Source organism: Neoarius graeffei, chromosome 4 (genome assembly GCF_027579695.1).
Source record: "Neoarius graeffei isolate fNeoGra1 chromosome 4, fNeoGra1.pri, whole genome shotgun sequence".
In the NCBI taxonomy this organism is placed as follows: Eukaryota; Metazoa; Chordata; class Actinopteri; order Siluriformes; family Ariidae; genus Neoarius; species Neoarius graeffei.
The window spans coordinates 104,914,112-104,935,922 of NC_083572.1; the positions used below are offsets into that span (position 1 = coordinate 104,914,112).

Here is a 21,811-nt window from a genome sequence, read left to right on the forward strand (position 1 = left end):
GCGTTCTGTTCTAGAATCTTCGGCCGGTGTCCGCATTATATGGACTTGGAATGGAATTGCTACCGCACACGCTGTGCCGACTCTTGCCAGAACAAAAATGCTTAAGTGGTTGAAGCGGACCGACCGCGGGGAAGAAACTGAAAGCCCAGACATAACGTCTCTGGGACCTTCAGGATCCAAAGTGTCATCGCCTGGTCTGCAGGCAACGCTAGCAACTGAATGAACTTAATGAACACTGTTAGACACGTTATAAAATACAACAGGAATGATGTGGATGATATTGACAGAAGATACCGTTCAACAGAATAAGTGAGTTTTCTTGGTGTCTTTCTAGTTCAGAAAGTTTAGTCAGTCAGCAGCACAACTAGGCTCGGACCTGCCACTATGCTGATGTTGCTAACATTTGCACCCGGCAGCGAAAGTTCATAAAATGGATAACGGTAATGGATAACGGAAAGTTCATAAAAATGGATAACGGTAATGGATAACGGAAAGTTCATAAAAATGGATAACGGTAATGGTGAAAATTATAAGTTGGCCTTATAAGTGCCAACAGATATTCAAGGTATAAGTAGATGAAATGAACATAAAAGGGGTCTTATTTTCAACTAAATTGTAGTGCAGATGTAGGGAGTTGAAACATTTTCTGAATGAGCTAGTTGGCCCCTTTAAATAAACGGGTATCTATTCATACAGTGAGATCGCCAAAGTTTAATAAACTGAAAATGCAATAACTGTAATTTTGAAGTAGATGATGTATAGGACATGTGTCGCTTGTGTCTTGTGACTTATTGTAAAAATGATATAAAGGGTTCAAAATCGCATAGTTACAAATATAATAGTAACTTCATATGATGGGCGGCACGGTGGTGTAGTGGTTAGCGCTGTCGCCTCACAGCAAGAAGGTCCGGGTTCGAGCCCCGGGGCCGGCGAGGGCCTTTCTGTGTGGAGTTTGCATGTTCTCCCCGTGTCCGCGTGGGTTTCCTCCGGGTGCTCCGGTTTCCCCCACAGTCCAAAGACATGCAGGTTAGGTTAACTGGTGAGTCTAAATTGACCGTAGGTGTGAGTGTGAATGGTTGTCTGTGTCTATGTGTCAGCCCTGTGATGACCTGGCGACTTGTCCAGGGTGTACCCTGCCTTTCGCCCGTGGTCAGCTGGGATGGGCTCCGGCTTGCCTGCGACCCTGTAGGGCAGGATAAAGCGGCTAGAGATAATGAGATGAGACTTCATATGATAATATTAACCACTGGTTATTTCAGAGAGGAAAAAAATGGGGACACTATTGCTTCCATTCGGGACAATACAACACAGAATTCGGGACCACTGGGGGACACAAAGAAAAAAAGTTAATTTCGAGCCCTGTATCTGCGTATATCTTTTCTACAGAAGTAGCAATGTGATTTGTCACACATATAGCAAGAATCCTTTGTTGATATTTATTATTGTTTCAGTTTTCATTCAATAAGTTTTTATTATAGTTTCAACTTATAAAATTAGTTCGACTTTTTCTTTCTGCACTAGTAGACTGTAGAATATGGACAAAAAAAGTCATACTGCGATTCTATCATTGGGCAACATTTCTTCAATATTTCTGCAATATCTCCAAAAGCCAATATTGCAATAACGATAATTATTATCCATACAGGACACTTTCTCGATGGAATAAAAACGTGTTCCATTCCCTTCTAGCGGGTTTCATTCATTTGATTTGATAGCATGCAATATTGTGAGCATATCGCTTATCCTACTTGTATTACATCACTCTACACGACGGAGAATGAGCATTGAATATGGTTTACGATATTGCATGGTTGTCAAGACAACATGACGTCACACATCAGAGACATAAAACTTCTTCCGCGCTAGCGAGCGACTGGGACAATTTGTAAACAAACATGGACGCCAGGTTTGCGTCATTAAATACAGAAGATTTTGAGAGAATTTTGAAAGAGAAAGACGCACTGAACACCCGAAAGGAATGTATAATAATAATAATGGCTTTTTTTCGTGGTCAAAAATCAGATATATTCCATTCAGCTACTCATCTTTGATTCGTTCAGTATCATGCTAGCTGAATGGAATATATCTGATACACCACTCAACACCAGCCAATATTATTTAAATACATGATGTATTGTACAAAAATGAGAGAGATTTACAGAAACACTCATGAGTGTAAGCAGTTCTTTACATCATGACATTCCTGGTTTAGGAGATTTAATAGCAAGACAGTTTTGAAGTCATGTCATAACCCCAGGGAGATCATTTGTGATTATGGTTTAGCTTACATATCCATCCTTGTAAGAGGACAGTGGCAGAAAGTAAACTGACTTACAAACAGTAAACTGTCTACAATTATTAACACAGAGATTATACATGGCACAGACTGCTGCTGGTTACAGGAGGATAATTATTAACATAGACGTCTGATGAGATTGAGCAATAAGAATCTCGAAGATAATAAAGAATATGAAGATCAACACTCATAATCCATGTTTTTATTATTCTTGACTGTCTATGAAACATAAGTGGGTTTTTTTTTCTCCAACCCACAATCTGTTTCCTGAGCTGAGAAAAGTTCATCAGTGATCTATCTTCCATGAGTCCCTGGTGGTCTAGTGGCTAGGATTTGGTGCTCTCACCGCCGCGGCCCGGGTTCGATTCCTGGCCAGGGAAAGGTCTTGGCTTGGGGGTGTGTTTTTAGTGGCGTAGTGGTTAGCACAGTCGCCTCACAGGAAGAAGGTTCAAACCCAGCGGCCGGCGAGGGCCTTTCTGTGTGGAGTTTGCATGTTCTCTCCGTGTCTGTGTGGGTTTCCTCCGGGTGCTCCAGTTTCTCCCACAGTCCAAAGACATGCAGTTAGGTTGATGTGGGGCGGCCTTGGGCTGAAGTGCCCTTGAGCAAGGTACCGAACCCCTGACTGCTCCCCGGGCACTCTAGTGTAGCTGCCCACTGCTCTGAGTGTGTGCATGTGTTCACTGCTTCAGATGCGTTAAATGCAGAGGATGAATTTCACTGTGCTTGAAGTGTGCATGCGATGAATAATAAAGGGTTTTTTTTAAAACCTAAGTAAATAATACTTTACACTTTTACCTTTTACTATATATATGTCCATACACACATGAAATACAACATTTTCCACAAGGAATTAAAATGAAATGGAAATGTCCGGACCAGGTTATTAATTCAAAGTGAAACCTTTCCAGCCTACTGATTAAAAATGAAACTCCTCCAGTTGATTGATTAAATGTGAAACTCTTTCGGCTCATAAACGAGTTACTGCCTTAAAGTTTGCATTATTTTTGACAAGTGATTGTTCTCTTCAGTGATGTTTTGATTAAATTACATTGTGAAAGTGTATTGCTGATATTTACTAAAATATAAATGTGAGTACACTCCTAAAACAACCTAAAAGAGCCAAGCCAATGAGCCGACACATTCATAACTGATGCAATCACGTTCACAAACGACTCATAACGTTCACAAATGACCCATCATGTTCATAAACGATCCATCATGTTCACAAACGACCCATATTCACAAATGACTCATCACATTCATGAATGACTGTCGCTTCTAAAAATAATAAATTCTTCTCTTACGATTGGCTATGTAACCAAATCCTTTAAACTAGCAGTTATCAAACCCCTGATTAAAAAGCCTGACCTTGATATCCCTGTCAGCTGTTCAATTATCGGCCAATATCAAACCTCCCCTTTATCTCCAAGATCCTAGAAAAAGCTGTGGCACAGCAGTTATGCTCATATTTACATAGGAATAACGTCCATGAAATGTATCAGTCAGGATTTAGACCTAATCACAGCACAGAGACAGCTCTGGTTAAAGTAGTAAACGACCTACTGTTGGCGTCTGATCAGGGCTGTGTCTCGCTGCTTGTGTTGCTTGACCTTAGTGCAGCGTTTGATACCATTGATCATTCCATTCTTCTGGATAGACTAGAAAATGTTGTGAGAGTTAAGGGAACAGCCCTCTCCTGGCTCAGCTCTTATTTAACTGATCGCTATCAGTATGTTGATGTAAATGGTGATTTTTCTAGACATACTGAGGTAAAGTTTGGTGTTCCACAAGGTTCTGCCTTGGGTCCACTGCTTTTTCTTTATATATGTTACCTCTGGGTGATATTATTTGTAAACACTGTATTAGTTTCCACTGTTATGCTGATGACACACAGTTGTATGTTTCTGCAAAACCTGATGAGAGACACCAGCTTAATAGAACTGAGGAATCTGTGAAGGATATTAGACCCTGGATGCTTATTAACTACCTTCTGCTTAACTCTGACAAGACTGAAGTACTTGTACTCGGACCACATGCAGCTAGAAGTAAGTTTTCTGATTACACAGTAACTCTGGATGGCCTTTCTGTTTCTTCACATGCAGCAGTAAAAGACCTCGGAGTGATTATTGACCCCAGTCTTTCATTCAAAACTCACATTGATAACATTATCCAGATAGCTTTCTTTCATCTCCAAAATATTGCTAAGATAAGAAATTTAATGTCACTACATGACATGGAAAAACTAGTTCATGCTTTTTTTGCCTCCAGGTTGGATTATTGTAATGCCTTACTGTCTGGATGTTCCAATAAGTGCATAAACAAGCTCCAGTTAGTTCAAAATGCAGCAGCAAGAGTCCTTACTAGAACTAGAAAATATGACCACATCACCCCTGTCTTATCCACACTGCACTGGCTCCCAATCAAATTTTGTATTGATTATAAAATACTACTATTGACCTTTAAAGCACTAAATGGTCTTGTTCCACAGTACCTGAGTGAACTTATGGTCCTCTATGACCCGCCACGCCTACTTAGATCAAAAGGTGCAGGCTATCTGCTGGTACCTCGTATAGTGAAGGCTACATCAGGGGGCAGAGCCTTTTCTTACAAAGCCCTACAGTTATGGAACAGCCTTCCAAGTAGTGTTTGGGAATCAGACACAGTCTCAGTGTTTAAGTCTAGGCTGAAAACACATCTGTTTCGTCAAGCCTTTTGTTAATGGTGTTTGAGGTAAAGGAGTAGATCTTGAGGGTCCTCAGACATGGAGTGTTTTGGTAAACTTCCTTCCAAGTAATGTTCAGGAATCGGACACAGACTCAGCATTTAAGTCTAGGCTGAAAACATATCTGTTTCGTCAAGCCTTTTGTTAATGGTGTTTGAGGTAAAGGAGTAGATATTGAGGGTCCTCAGACATGGAGTGTTTTGGTAAACTGGGATGTATGGATGCTGTCAGTCCCCACTCACTTGCTAACTCGAGTTTGTTGATGGTGTCCTGGCTGCTGTTTTATGTCCCAGGGCTCCCTCATGCCTGTGTTACCTTCTGGTTCTCCCCTTTTAGTTATGCTGTCATAGTTAGTTTTGCCAGAGTCCCTGCTTGTACTCAGTGCAATATGTATACTGTTCCTAGTTATTCAGGTGACATTGGGCATACCTAACAACCTGTGTTTTCTCCCCCCCCCCCCCCATCTGTCTCTCTGAGTTACATGTCAGTCCTGGGATCGAGATGCTGACCTCTTCTGCTCCTCGGACCTGCCTAATCCATCCTGGTGCCCTGTGTCTGGTTGGAGTCTCATCACATCACTCCTGTGGAGGACGGCCCCATATGGACAGTTGAAAGTCACACTTGGACGACACTCTGGACTTTTACAGTAATGCTTTTATGGCTGAGGACTACAGTTGACTTGCTAACTTTAGGACTGCAGTTGTCATGAACAGTTTTGCACTCAAGTTTCCATCAATGAAGAGTTTATAACATCAACGAAACTGACTTCATGTTAAAACTGTTATAGTCATGTTGTCTGTTGCCCAAATGAGGATGGGTTCCCTTTTGAGTCTGATTCCTCTTGAGGTTTCTTTCTCATGTCGTCTGAGGGAGTTTTTCCTTGCCACCGTCGCCACAGGCTTGCTCATTGGGGATAGATTAGGGATAAAATTAGCTCATGTTTTAAGTCGTTCAAATTCTGTAAAGCTGCTTTGCGACAATGTTTGCTGTTAAAAGCGCTATACAAATAAACTTGACTTGACTTGACACCGATCAGCCATAACATTAAAGCCACTGACAGGTGAAGAAGTGAATGACATTGATTATCTCATTACAGTGGCACCTGTCAAGCGGTGGGATATATTGGTATTAGGCAGCAAGAGAACAGTGTTGCAGGCAGGAAAAAAATGGGCAAGTGTAACGATCTGAGTGACTTTGACAAGGGCTAAATTGTCATGGAGAGATGACTGGGTATGAACATCTCCAAAATGGTCCATCTTGTGGGGTATTCCCAGTATGCAGTGGTTAGTACCGAACAAAAGTGGTCCAAGGATCCAAAGGACAACCAGTGAACCGGCGACAGGGTCATGGGTGTCGAAGGCTTGCCCATATGGTCCAATCCCACAGAAGAGCTACTGTAGCACAAACTGCTGAAAAAGTTAATACTGACACCTTTCTATTTTAGCCCGCATTAACTTTTTCAGCAGTTACATATCCAGTCTCTTGCAATCAATCCCCCCACGCACACACAGTAATGTGCAACTTTGTCGTATTGACATCGTTATACCACACAGAAAAAAGTGCTGCCTTGTGCATTTTCAGTCAGTGTTTCCAAAATCCTAGTCACAGTTTCATTAGAAAATACTTCCAGAGCAAACTGTTGTATCGATAAAATGACTCAGCATTTTGACAATCTTGTTCATAAACAATGGTGCAAGGACTCGTCATTCTGACGGCACTGACAGTTTCACTGACCTCAATATTTTCTTTTGAGTCATAAACTAAGCATTTTGATCTAGTTACATGCTCTTACAGGTTTTACAGTTTGTACACATCGTTTTGAGAAATGTAATTACTGTTGTGCAAACATTAATGATGATTCACAAAATGCACCAAATCGACTAATCAGCTATGGTAATTCACCTGGGTGTCTCTGGGCATTTTGCCATGATCCAAGCCTGATTATGCTAATTACAGCTGGGTGTAAAGTGCAGGGTGTAAAAGGAGAGTTATATGGTGGCACTTTTAGGTCACAGATCATGTTTTACCACAGTGAATTTAGTCGAGGCAGCAGTGAGCGTGTAAGGATTTGTGGCGTACTCTAATGCTACAAGAGGATTACTGTCTCACCGTGTTACATCTGCTTGCATTTTTGCACTGAAGTCATTAAAATAATCTCTAAAATGTATGCTTACTAATTACAAGTCATAACAATGGATACCTAAAGAAAAAAAATCAGTGAGGTTCTCCAAGACAGATAAAAAGCCAACAAGATGAAGAAGAAGAAGAACTTCTTGATGATGAGGAACCAGATGAAGATGATGGTGATGATGAAGAAGAAGAAAAAGAAGAGGAAGATTATGATGAAGATGATGATTTTTTTAAATCTTTTATCAATATTTATCTATTCTAATGATTAGAAATGTATAACAAATAAGAAACCATAAGAAAACCTTTTCTTAAGAACCCCTTAATTTATAATGGGACCCTGCCCGGGGTAAGGTGTATTTATAACTGCAAATGGAGTCTAGTAGCCTATTTTTATGTTTAATATGTGCGAGTTTTTTTTTTTTGTATAGATGGTAAAAACATTGTATTTTTCTATCTTAGTATAATGTGTGGCAGCACGGTGGTGTCGCCTCACAACAAGAAGGTCCGGGTTCGAGCCCCGTGGCTGGCAAGGGCCTTTCTGTGCGGAGTTTGCATGTTCTCCCCGTGTCCACGTGGGTTTCCTCCGGGTGCTCCGGTTTCCCCCACAGTCCAAAGACATGCAGGTTAGGTTAACTGGTGACTCTAAATTGAGCGTAGGTGTGAATGTGAGTGTGAATGGTTGTCTGTGTCTATGTGTCAGTCCTGTGATGACCTGGCGACTTGTCCAGGGTGTACCCCGCCTTTCGCCCGTAGTCAGCTGGGATAGGCTCCAGCTTGCCTGCGACCCTGTAGAACAGGATAAAGCGGCTAGAGATAATGAGATGAGTATAACGTGTGTGTGTGTGTGAGAGAGAGAGCATTTCATTCAGTATCCTGTCTTTCCCTGAATCTATAATGTCTTCTCGTTTGCTATCCCATTTCTAGGATGAAGTTCTCTTCATTTATTTTCTAATTTTCCCCAGTTATTATACATTTTTTAATATTTCTATATTATTATTATGAACCTTTTTGAGTTGAGTTTTTCCTCACTGATTTCACCTCTGGCTTTCTCAATAAGGATTTAAATTTACATCTGGATTTATGTAAAGCTGCTTTGTGGCAATGTGTGTTGTTAAAAGCACCATGAGAGAGAGACTTCCTTATGAAATTGCTGAGATTGCTTAAAGTTTCACCTTTTACTCAGACTCTTCATGAGCTCTCCAGTGAAGTCCAGGCATATCCAGAGGCTTCTGATCTAATTGTTGTCCAGTGCTGACCTCTGCTGGTGATGAGTAGGTAGTACAGCTGATGTCAAAATCACATTTGCACTCAATTAACAAAGGAACAAAATTGATTTGAATTAATTAATGATGTTTGTGAGAGGAGGAAATGTGTTATACAAAAAAGGTGACTCTAACAGTAATTTTTTTACAACTGGTAAACCATGACACCTCCCAAATCTTTTCCCAGTCCTTACCTGTCCAGTTTGGGTGAGTCTGTCCCCATGATAGCCTCAGATTCCTGTTCTTGTCTGACAGGAGTGAAACCTCATGTGGTCTTCTGCTGCTGCAGCCCATCCATCTCAAGGTTTGATGTGCTGTATGTTCTGAGATGCTTTTCTGCTCACCACATTTTGGGCTGTCCCAGACAAATGATGACCAGCGTGACAGAAACATGGTAATATCTTTGGTTGCGGTTCCAAAAAGGTGGCCTCATGTGAGAGAGCACTTTCAGAGAGGTTCAGAGATTGTGATTATCACAGTCTTGTGGCCAAAGGTAGCCTGGAACAAAATTCTGACAGTGTCAACAATTTAAGAGGACCATGTGATTCCTGAAACGATGTACGTCTGATAACCAAGCAAAAGAAATGCAGGATGAAATGGCCACACTGATGAACGTGACACTGGCACCAAATCATATTTTCTTGCTTAGTGTTTCCCACTGTGACACTACAGATGGATGACACGCTGATGATTTTTGCATCGTAGCCTATGATTCATTAAATTGTGTCATCGTAAAGTCCTCACATATTAAAATTGATGTCGTACCCAAGTTTATTACAGTGTGGCTTGCAATAGAATTTACAATTTCCAAAACAAACAACCCTCTATCTCTCAAATACTGGTGGTGTAGTGGATAGCACTGTTGCCTTACAGCAAGAAGGTTCTGGGTTCAAGTCCAGTGGCCAACAGGGGCCTTTCTGTGCGGAGTTTGCATGTTCTCCCCATGTCCACGTGGGTTTCCTCCGGGTGCTCCGGTTTCCCCCACAGTCCAAAGACATGCAGGTTAGGTTAACTGGTGACTCTAAATTGACCGTAGGTGTGAATGTGAGTGTGAATGGTTGTCTGTGTCTATGTGTCAGCCCTGTGATGACCTGGCGACTTGTCCAGGGTGTACCCCGCCTTTCGCCCATAGTCAGCTGGGATAGGCTCCAGCTTGCCTGCGACCCTGTAGAACGGGATAAAGCAACTAGAGATGATGTAAAATGCTCTGAAAATAAATAGTAAAAAAAAAAAAAAAGACATATTTGGGATCTTCAATATTCTAAATTAGAATATTTAAAATAAGATAATGATGAAGGAGCTGCATATTATTTCCCATGATGATAACTAAAGGAATTATTATGTTACATTCCATGTTAATTAATATCATATTATGTATGACAGATATTTCTCCCAAAGGAGTTTTTCATCATTGCAAATAAGCAAATAAGTTCATTAATTTATGAAACATGTTAAAAGCAAAAGTGCTGAACTTTATCAGTGATTTAGAAAATTATTAAAGTGTTTTGTGTCAACATGTACTTTCTTACAGGTAGTTGTTGTACTTAAAAAATACTGAAATAAAAACACAACGCCCCAACGTTATTATTGCCGAAACCCGGGATCGAACCATGACCTTCAGATCTTCAGTCTAACGCTCTCCCAACTGAGCTATTTCGGCGCAGCGACAATACATGCACAGCGGTGTCCCCTGATGGTGATTAGTATGTAGCACAATTGCAGTTCAAAACATCTCATATTTGCATCCAGTGTTTATTGAATTTCTATAGTTTGATCACTGTAGCCTCAAACTCCTGTTCTTGGATGACTAGAGGTCATACCAAGGTCATCTTCTGCTCTTGTAGCCCATCCACCTTAAAGCAGATATGCAGAATCTTTATTTTTAAATACATTTCTGAGTGGATAGTATCTCCATCCTTGACTCTTGTATGCTGCATAAATGGGAATAAAAAAATATATTTTTGAGAGTTAAAATCGACCGCAAAATTGGCATTCGAGCTGCCCCGCTGAGCCAGCCAGCCCTGACTGTGTGACATCACTGCGGTAACTGGTTTTAAGGCCGAGGCCTTTTACAGCTATAGACCAAAGTCATAGAAATAAAAATTTATGGTGAAAGTAAGAAATACCGTTACCGACTCGCTCAACTAAGACTGATTTAACTTCATTGATTGTGGGTTGACTCTCATTAAAACAGGATGGGTGTTATAACTGATGCAACATACAACCCCGATTCCAAAAAAGTTGGGACAAAGTACAAATTGTAAATAAAAACGGAATGCAATGATGTGGAAGTTTCAAAATTCCATATTTTATTCAGAATAGAACATAGATGACATATCAAATGTTTAAACTGAGAAAATGTATCATTTAAAGAGAAAAATGAGGTGATTTTAAATTTCATGACAACAACACATCTCAAAAAAGTTGGGACAAGGCCATGTTTCCCACTGTGAGACATCCCCTTTTCTCTTTACAACAGTCTGTAAACGTCTGGGGACTGAGGAGACAAGTTGCTCAAGTTTAGGGATAGGAATGTTAACCCATTCTTGTCTAATGTAGGATTCTAGTTGCTCAACTGTCTTAGGTCTTTTTTGTCGTATCTTCCGTTTTATGATGCGCCAAATGTTTTCTATGGGTGAAAGATCTGGACTGCAGGCTGGCCAGTTCAGTACCCGGACCCTTCTTCTACGCAGCCATGATGCTGTAATTGATGCAGTATGTGGTTTGGCATTGTCATGTTGGAAAATGCAAGGTCTTCCCTGAAAGAGACGTCGTCTGGATGGGAGCATACGTTGCTCTAGAACCTGGATATACCTTTCAGCATTGATGGTGTCTTTCCAGATGTGTAAGCTGCCCATGCCACACGCACCAATGCAACCCCATACCATCAGAGATGCAGGCTTCTGAACTGAGCGCTGATAACAACTCGGGTCGTCCTTCTCCTCTTTAGTCCGGATGACACGGCGTCCCTGATTTCCATAAAGAACTTCAAATTTTGATGCGTCTGACCACAGAACAGTTTTCCACTTTGCCACAGTCCATTTTAAATGAGCCTTGGCCCAGAGAAGACGTCTGCACTTCTGGATCATGTTTAGATACGGCTTCTTCTTTGAACTATAGAGTTTTAGCTGGCAACGGCGGATGGCTCGGTGAATTGTGTTCACAGATAATGTTCTCTGGAAATATTCCTGAGCCCATTTTGTGATTTCCAATACAGAAGCATGCCTGTATGTGATGCAGTGCCATCTAAGGGCCCGAAGATCACGGGCACCCAGTATGGTTTTCCGGCCTTGACCCTTACGCACAGAGATTCTTCCAGATTCTCTGAATCTTTTGATGATATTATGCACTGTAGATGATGATATGTTCAAACTCTTTGCAATTTTACACTGTCAAACTCCTTTCTGATATTGCTCCACTATTTGTCGGCGCAGAATTAGGGGGATTGGTGATCCTCTTCCCATCTTTACTTCTGAGAGCCGCTGCCACTCCAAGATGCTCTTTTTATACCCAGTCATGTTAATGACCTATTGCCAATTGACCTAATGAGTTGCAATTTGGTCCTCCAGCTGTTCCTTTTTTGTACCTTTAACTTTTCCAGCCTCTTATTGCTCCTGTCCCAACTTTTTTGAGATGTGTTTCTGTCATGAAATTTCAAATGAGCCAATATTTGGCATGAAATTTCAAAATGTCTCACTTTCGACATTTGATATGTTGTCTATGTTCTATTGTGAATACAATATCAGTTTTTGAGATTTGTAAATTATTGCATTCCATTTTTATTTATAATTTGTACTTTGTCCCAACTTTTTTGGAATTGGGGTTGTACATGTACATGCATGCATTTTCACTGATAAAACGTAAAAGGCTAAGAAAATAATCAGATGAACTGAGACAATCACATTCTGAAGCAAATTAAATAATCTTATACCGGTAGCTTAATTACACAATACAAGTTACATGTCTTAATCTAAACACAGGTAATGTGTTTTTGTTGTTTTTTTATCCAAATGAGAGTCGGAGCTTACTGGAGATGGCTTAAAGAGTGATTGTATGAGTTACTTCATCCTTTCTGGCAGCTCAAACCATCTCATCTCATCTCATTATCTCTAGCCGCTTTATCCTTCTACAGGGTCGCAGGCAAGCTGGAGCCTATCCCAGCTGACTACGGGTGAAAGGCGGGGTACACCCTGGACAAGTCGCCAGGTCATCACAGGGCTGACACATAGACACAGACAACCATTCACACTCACATTCACACCTACGCTCAATTTAGAGTCACCAGTTAACCTAACCTGCATGTCTTTGGACTGTGGGGGAAACCGGAGCACCCGGAGGAAACCCACGCGAACACGGGGAGAACATGCAAACTCCGCACAGAAAGGCCCTCGCTGGCCCGGGGCTCGAACCCAGGACCTTCTTGCTGTGAGGCGACAGCGCCAGCTCAAACCAATCTGGCAATTTTTCTCTGACCTTTCTTTTTCTATCAGTATCCACACACAGAACTGTTGCTCAATTGATGTTTTTTGTTTTGCACACCATTCTGTATAAACTCGACAGACCACTCTGTCTGTCTGTCTGTGTGTGTATGTGTAAATGCCAGGAGATCAGTAGTAATAAATCTGAGCAAATATTATGGGATGTCAGGATTCACGTGTCGTCTCGTGTGGAGAAATTAATGAGAAGTGTATTATGAATAATGCATTATGAATAATGTCTGTTTATTCTATCCACATTCACTGGATATGAGCAAGCACTCTGATTGGCTACTCTACTACTAGGCTATCAGCTCATACACTATGAGTAGAGAAAAACAAAATGGCGGAGCACGTTGCTGAATCAACCGAGGACGAAATAAAAACTCGACTTGAAAACACAACCCAATAAAGTATGGAATGAAGGTATTTAATGGTAAGAACATATCTTTTTTATTTTTCAATAGAGTTTAAATGGCGTTTGAGGCTACAGTGATCAAAATATAGAAATTTAAGAAACACTGGATGCAAATGTGAAATATTTTGAACTGCAATTGTGCAGTCCTGTATTGTTATAGTGCTGAAATAGCTCAGTTGGGAGAGCGGTAAAGGTCCCTAGTTTGATGCCGGGTTTCAGCAGCAAGAAAACAAAGTGGCTCTTTGGAACGTTGTGCTTTTATTTCAGTATTTTCAGTACAACAACTACCTGTAAGAAAGTACATGTTGACACAAAACACTTTAATACTTTTCTAAATCACTGATAAAGTTCAGCACTTTTGCTTTTAATGTGTTTCATAAATTAATGAACTAATTTGCTCATTTACAATGATGAAAAACTCCTTTGGGAGAAATATCTCATCTCATCTCATTATCTCAAGCCGCTTTATCCTTCTACAGGGTCGCAGGCAAGCTGGATCCTATCCCAGCTGACTACGGGTGAAACGCGGGGTACACCCTGGACAAGTCGCCAGGTCATCACAGGGCTGACACATAGACACAGACAACCATTCACACTCACATTCACACCTACGGTCAATTTAGAGTCACCAGTTAACCTAACCTGCATGTCTTTGGACTGTGGGGGAAACCGGAGCACCCGGAGGAAACCCACGCAGACACGGGGAGAACATGCAAACTCCACACAGAAAGGCCCTCGCCGGCCCCAGGGCTCGAACCCAGGACCTTCTTGCTGTGAGCGCTAACCACTACACCACCGTGCCGCCCTGGGAGAAATATCTGTCATACATAATATGATGTTAATTAACCTGGAATGTAACATAGTAATTCCTTTAGTTATCATCTTGGGAAATAATATGCAGCTCCTTCATCATTATCTTATTTAAAATATTCTAATTTAGAATATTGAAGATCCCAAATATGTCTTTTTTTTAACTATTTATTTTCAGAGCACAGCCATTTTACAGGAATGGACAGTTATATCAATATGATGAGATTCTTAACAAATATAATAATAAAAATCCATCCATTATCTGTAACCACTTATCCTGTACAGGTTAATGGGCAAGCTGGAGCCTATCCCAGCTGACTATGGGTGAGGTATACCCTGGACAAGTCACCAGATCATCACAGGGCTGACAGACACAAACAACCATTCACACCTACAGTCAATTTAGAGCCACCAATTAACCTAACCTGCAAGTCTTTGTGAAACCAGAGCACCGGGCAGTCGTATTGTGAAGTTCACGGACGACACGGCGGTGGTGGGACAGATATCCCATGGCGACGAGTCAGCGTACAGACAGGAGGTGGAGGGCCTGGTGGACTGGTGCAGGGACAGCAATCTCTGCATCAGTGTGGGGAAAACAAAGGAGATGGTTGTGGACTTCAGGAGAGGTGACCACACCCCCTCCCTCCTGTACATTGGAGGAGAAGCTGTAGAGATGGTCCACAGCATCAAGTACCTGGGGGTCTACATCTCTAGCGACTTGAAGTGGACCACGAACACAGCCAGCATGGTCAAGAAGGCCCACCAACACGTTTAATTTTTGAGGAGGCTAAGGCAGGCCAGACAGCCCTGCGGTCCTGGGAGCCTTCTACAGGTGTGTGGTGGAGAGCACACTGACCTCCTTCATCACCTCCTGGTATGGAAACTGCTCAGCTGTGGACAGGAACGCTCTGCAGCGAGTGGTGCGCACAGCACAGAAGATCACCCGTTGCAGCCTGCTGTCCATAGAAGACATCTTCAACAGCTGGTGCAGGAGCAGAGCGGCCCACATCATGGGTGACTCCACCCACCCAGCACACAGACTATTCAGCCTCCTCCCCTCAGGAAAAAGACTGCAGCATCAGGGCCAAAACATCAAGGCTCCAGCGCAGCTTCTTCCCAGAAGCTGTGAGACTAATGAACACTAAGCCTAAGCTCTGATGCTGCCCCCCCACTCCCCTCATTTTGCATTTTGCACATTTTTTTTTTTACTGTTCACCTGAACACTTTTTAATCACGGTTGCACTATTTTCTATTCTATTTTTATATTTATTTTTAATTTTAATTCTTCTATTTATATACGCTGCTGGCCCTGAGGCACAAATTTCGTTTACATGTGAAACATGCAAATGACAATAAAGAACCTTGACCTTGACCTTTACAAGTGTGGTGAGCAGAAAAGCATCTCTGAACACACAAGACAGCAGTCCTTAAAGCATATACGCAAAACCATGGCCTCACTTTCGTTTATAAATGCCTTGAGACCTCAAGAATGGCACAGGAATAGTTTTAAGCATTAACAATAAATCTAATATAGTAATTTTTATGATTAAAGTGATTTATATAGGTAGCGGTCTGAGTGAACGACCTTGACGTCTGTAACGTCACAGCAGGAAGTCTATCGGTCTCATCGCCATTTCAGCTATACTAAAACACAGAGCTGACTGCAACTCTGATCCTCCATTTTGAGCTAATTTATTGCCATGCCACGTAGATGTGCCAGCAACACGACAGAAGGTGGATTTATGTTGCATTCGTGGCCCAAGAATGTTCAAACTGCAAAGATTTGGATGCGTTTTGTGAAACGTTCACAGGCACATTGGGAGCCTATGAAGTGGTCTCTCCTCTGCTCTGCACATTTTACTGAAGACTCATATGAGACCTCTGATCTGTTGAAGAGCGTTGGCTATAAGCCTGTACCAAAAGAGGGTGTAGTACCAACAATTAAATAAAACTACAAGAAAAGGAAAGTATTTATTTTATTTATTTTTGAAAAGGAAAGTAAGTTCAGTTGCACCAGTTCTCCCGGAGTGTGAGCCAAGGGTTGTTGGTAAAACCCAGGATGGAACGGGACAGGACATATCGCTTGGGCAGTGACCTCCTCGCGGTTGTTGCTAAAACCGGTGACATCCCGTCCCGGGTTTTAGTAATTGCCTGAGCCGAGCAGTAATGGCGGAGTACTCAGTATGGAGAAAATGGAGAATGAGTAGACCAGCCATCTGATTTCTTCACTGGATGTTGCTGCCATCTCGCCCTTATGTGGAAGAGGCGAATGAACGGAGAACTGAATGAACAACTGAAAGTCAGATTGTTTCAAATCAATCGGCCACAATATCGGCCTTCAAGAAGCGAGAACACAGACGGGTAAGCTCCGACTCTCATTTGGATATAAAACAACAAAAACACATTGTTTACCTGTGTTTAGATTAATACATGTAACTTGTATTGTGTGTTTAAGCTACCGGTATAAGATTATTTAATTTGCTTCAGAATGTGATTGTCTCAGTTCATCTGATTGTTTAATTAGCCTTTTACATTTTATCAGTGAAAATGCATGCATGTACATGTATGTTGCATCAGTTATAACACCCATCCTGTTTTAATGAGAGTCAACCCACAATCAATGAAGTCAAATCATTCTTAGCTGAACAAGTCAGTAACAGTATTCCTTACTTTCACCATAAATTATTATTTACATGACTTTGGTCTATAGCTGTAAAAGGCCTCGGCTTTAAAACCGGTTACTGCAGTGACGTCACACACTCAGGGCTGGCTGGCTCAGCGGGGCAGCTCGAATGCCAATTTTGTGGTCGATATTAACTCTCAAAAATATATTTTTTTATTCCCATTTATGCAGCATACAAGAGTCAAGGATGGAGATACTATCCACTCAGAAATGTATTTAAAAATAAAGATTCTGCGTATCTGCTTTAAGGTGGATGGGCTACAAGAGCAGAAGATGACCTTGGTATGACCTCTAGTTATCCAAGAACAGGAGTTTGAGGCTACGGTGATCAAACTATAGAAATTCAATAAACACTGGATGCAAATATGAGATGTTTTGAACTGCAATTGTGCTACATACTAATCCCCATCAGGGGACACCGCTGTGTATGCATTGTCGCTGCGCCGAAATAGCTCAGTTGGGAGAGCGTTAGACTGAAGATCTGAAGGTCCCTGGTTCGATCCCGGGTTTCGGCAATAATAACGTTGGGGCGTTGTGTTTTTATTTCAGTATTTTTTAAGTACAACAACTACCTGTAAGAAAGTACATGTTGACACAAAACACTTTAATAATTTTCTAAATCACTGATAAAGTTCAGCACTTTTGCTTTTAACATGTTTCATAAATTAATGAACTTATTTGCTCATTTACGGCCATGGTTCTGTTTCTCAAAATCCAGTGAATGTGGGTAGAATAAAACAGTTATTCCACTCAATCTCGTCGTACGGCTATCAGCTCATGTACAACTCGAGTTTGTGGAATAACTGTTTAATATATCTATCGAATTTGTCTGTCTGTCTGTAAGAACACTACCCAAAAGGAGGAAACAAACACTAATACTGCATTAGATAAATAAATACTCAATTATTATAGCACCAAATACTGAGGTTAAGAAAAGGTATAAATACTGTGGTTAAAAATGTACACTATTTTAAAGAAAAGGAAATGTCATCCACAGCTGCCGAAACCCGGGATCGAACCAGGGACCTTTAGATCTTCAGTCTAACGCTCTCCCAACTGAGCTATTTCGGCGCTGCAGCCACGCGGTCCAGCTCCTCCTTTGATTTTGTGGAGTACAATTTCAAGTCTATATTTTTATACATCACTGGTCTAACATCACCACAAAGATTAGAACTCGGGTTTCCACATGTTCTTCTTCAGTAAAGAGTTCTTCACACTTTCCAGGTCTTATTTTCTTCCCAACTTATGACATGAAGAGAGGCTGATGAGTTTATAACTGCTATAGTAATATCAGCCACGACAGGAACAAACTTGCTTCATTGGTGTTCTACAACTTTAAATGTACAGTTGTGGTCAGAAGTTTACATACAGTGACATGAATGTCATCTTGGATATGGATGTCATGGCAATATTTGGGCTTTCAGGAATTTCTTTGAACTGTTCTTTTTCTGTGGCAGAATGATTGTACAGCATACACTACCGTTCAAAAGTTTGGGGTCACCCAGACAATTTTGTGTTTCCCATGAAAAGTCACACTTTTATTTACCACCATAAGTTGTAAAATGAATAGAAAATATAGTCAAGACATTTTTCTGGCGGGTGGCACGGTGGTGTAGTGGTTAGCGCTGTCACTTCACAGCAAGAAGGTCTGGGTTCGAGCCCCGTGGCTGGCGAGGGCCTTTCTGTGCGGAGTTTGCATGTTCTCCCTGTGTCTGTGTGGGTTTCCTCCGGGTGCTCCGGTTTCCCCCACAGTCCAAAGACATGCAGGTTAGGTTAACTGGTGACTCTAAATTGACCGTAGGTGTGAATGGTTGTCTGTGTCTATGTGTCAGCCCTGTGATGACCTGGCGACTTGTCACAGGTCATACCCTGCCTTTCGCCCGTAGTCAGCTGGGATAGGCTCCAGCTTGCCTGCGACCCTGTAGAACAGGATAAAGCGGCTGGAGATAATGAGATGACATTTTTCTGGCCATTTTGAGCATTTAATCGACCCCACAAATGTGATGCTCCAGAAACTCAATCTGCTCAAAGGAAGGTCAGTTTTATAGCTTCTCTAAAGAGCTAGACTGTTTTCAGCTGTGCTAACATGATTGTACAAGGGTTTTCTAATCATCCATTAGCCTTCTGAGGCAATGAGCAAACACATTGTACCATTAGAACCATTGTACCATTACTCCAATTCTAAGTTCCCTTCACTGGCTTCCAGTAAGCTACAGAATTGACTTTAAAGCATTGCTGCTGGTGTACTAATCTCTAAATGGTACAGGGCCCAATTACCTCTCAGCGGCCGAACCCAATCAGATCTACCAGATCGCAGCAGCAAAATTTACTGGTAAAACCTGTTGTTAAAACAAAGTGTGGTGAAGCAGCTTTTAGCTACTATGCAGTGCAGCTATGGAACCAACTCCTAGAGGACATTAAAAATGCCCCTGCTGTTGGCAGCTTTAAATCTAGACTAAAGACAGGATAGATTTTTCAGATGATTCACAGATTATCAGCAATGGCGGATAGAACGCGATTTCCACTTGTCGATTGCTGTGCCGATATTCACCATCGACCGTCTCCTTTGGGCATCACTTGCTATTTTCCTTCGCTTCTTTTCCGAAGCTGACAATCGTGTTCTATCCGCCATTGCTGATAATCTGTGCCACGTCACACGTGACGTGGTACACAAGAAGGGGAACCTGCCGATGACATCACGTTTCACTACCGCGTGGAAATTAAAAGGTAGGTGACTTTGGTCACAAAATTTACTTTACAAAATTTACTCAAACTTTACTTAACTTTTATTCTATTTTATTCTGCTGTTTTTTTTTTTTTACTGAACTTTTACTTCATTTTATTATTTTATTTCTACTATTGTTTAATTCTTATTTTTCTTCCCCATTTATTTTATGTAATTTTATTTTCTATTGTTTACTGTTTTGCTTTTGCTTCTGTAAAGCACATTGAACTGCCACTGTGTATGAAATGTGCTATATAAATAAACTTGCCTTGTGTGATAGTTGCTGGAAATGGGCCTCTATACACCTATGGAGATATTGCACCAAAAACCAGACATTTGCAGCTAGAATAGTCATTTACCACATTAGCAATGTATAGAGTGGATTTCTGATTAGTTTAAAGTGATCTTCATTGAAAAGAACAGTGCTTTTCTTTCAAAAAATAAGGACATTTCAAAGTGACCCCAAACTTTTGAACGGTAGTGTACATCTTTAATAATAAATAAAAAAAACACTAGAATTTGGTGCACAAGTTTTAATTTTCTTTGGGTTTTCTGAACTCAACACAGGGTCAAAATTATATATATATATATATATATATATATATATATATATATATATATATATATATATATATATAAACATTTTTTGTTTACCATGAACAAGCTTCTGGCAGAATTCTGGTTGGATATTTCATGACTCTTCATGGTAGAATTGGTAGAGTTCAGTTTTTTTTTCTTGGCACAGACTCAACTTATAACCATGGGCATCGCCACCATTGAATATGAAGGGGGCGTGTCCCCTTCACATTTCATAATTCTTCGTTTGGACCCGCCCACATTTAACATAAAATATTAGTTCACCCAGTGCCGTTTCTATTGCTTTGTGGAAGAATCCATTCCACTTGATTGATAAGAGAATACACAGAGCACTGAAAATCCACTCCGGGTTTTCCGGGCGTTACCTACAACAACTTACCGCGCGCGAGCGAAGTGAATCTCAGCGCGAGCAGAGACATGTTGGTGCAGCTGCTCGGAAGTGGAGGAGGTGACGTCAGCCCCATTGCCACCTCACAATGCCTAGCTTTTGCTAAAACCTTATTCTTTTGTTATATGCCCTCAAAATTAACCCTAGGCCACTTAAATTAATGTTCAACTCAACAATGAAATAAGCTTAGCCATTGTCCCAATGGAAATGTTAGTGTAGTCAGCTGGCTAGTCAATGTTAGGAGATGTATCAGCTATCATTTAATTCAAACCCAGTAGACCTGCCTTACTGTAATGCCAAGAATGAGGTCAAGTCTGCTCTGATGATCTCATCTCATTATCTCTAGCCGCTTTATCCTGTTCTACAGGGTCGCAGGCAAGCTGGAGCCTATCCCAGCTGACTACGGGCGAAAGGCGGGGTACACCCTGGACAAGTCGCCAGGTCATCACAGGGCTACATGTTCTTCCCAACGTACTTTCATTATTCTTCGAAGACATTTGTTGTTGAAAAGGTCTATCATCTTACTATCGCCTTGATTCATTTTCCACGTTTCACAGCCATATACCAGGATTGGCACAACCAGCGTCTTATAGAGCCTAAGTTTAGTTTTCCTTGATATATTGCAGGATCTCCAGATCTTTTTCAGTCTAAAAAAGCAGAATAAGTCTAAAAAAGCAGAATAAGGCTGAGATCTCGGAAAATCTCGCGAGATTTCTGCATATTAGTTGCTTGTGCATTGAAAATAATCATATCATTCTAATATACAATTTGAACATAATTTGTAGGACTCACAGAGACCTGTACTTGTGTCTCGCTCCCCAAAACATGATATAGTACTGCTGCACTACTATAATCAGGTCCAGGTCCGGACCTGGACCTGAATTTTCTGTACCGGTACCCACCCCTAATGATGTAGGTCTTCTGAATAAAGATTGATACAAAATTCTTCTTCGTGTCATCTTTGGGAGTTTTTCCCTCACTGATTTCACCTCTGGCTTTCTCAATAAGGATCTAAATTTACATCTGGATTTATGTAAAGCTGTTTTGTGGCGATGTGTGTTGTTAAAGGCACTATGTAAGCGAGAGAGAGAAAGAGACTGCAATAGATGGAAGAAAAGATGATGAAATTATCAGAAATGAACTTACATAATTTCGACAAAAATAGTAGCAGGCACTATTAAACGTGTCATTCTGCCAGTTTATAATTTCCTGTATCATGGGTTTGTAATGTAACATCAGGAGTTGTACAGGATTCTGCTTACAGTTGGAGCTTATCCTGTTTTTGATGCTTTAGCGCACCACATG

The 21,811-nt window shown here is 41.1% G+C and overlaps 4 non-coding genes across 4 annotated transcripts; 2 read left to right on the forward strand and 2 right to left on the reverse strand.

Annotated features, from left to right (window-relative positions):
- Nucleotides 1-2,604: 2,604 nt before the first annotated feature.
- trnae-cuc (transfer RNA glutamic acid (anticodon CUC)) lies at nt 2,605-2,676 on the forward strand. The gene has a single exon. It is a non-coding gene; the product is annotated as a tRNA-Glu (tRNA).
- A 7,322-nt stretch (nt 2,677-9,998) lies between these two features.
- Nucleotides 9,999-10,070, reverse strand: trnaf-gaa (transfer RNA phenylalanine (anticodon GAA)). The gene has a single exon. It is a non-coding gene; the product is annotated as a tRNA-Phe (tRNA).
- A 7,168-nt stretch (nt 10,071-17,238) lies between these two features.
- trnaf-gaa (transfer RNA phenylalanine (anticodon GAA)) lies at nt 17,239-17,311 on the forward strand. Its single transcript has one exon. It is a non-coding gene; the product is annotated as a tRNA-Phe (tRNA).
- A 483-nt stretch (nt 17,312-17,794) lies between these two features.
- trnaf-gaa (transfer RNA phenylalanine (anticodon GAA)) lies at nt 17,795-17,867 on the reverse strand. Its single transcript has one exon. It is a non-coding gene; the product is annotated as a tRNA-Phe (tRNA).
- Between the last annotated feature and the right edge of the window lie 3,944 nt (nt 17,868-21,811).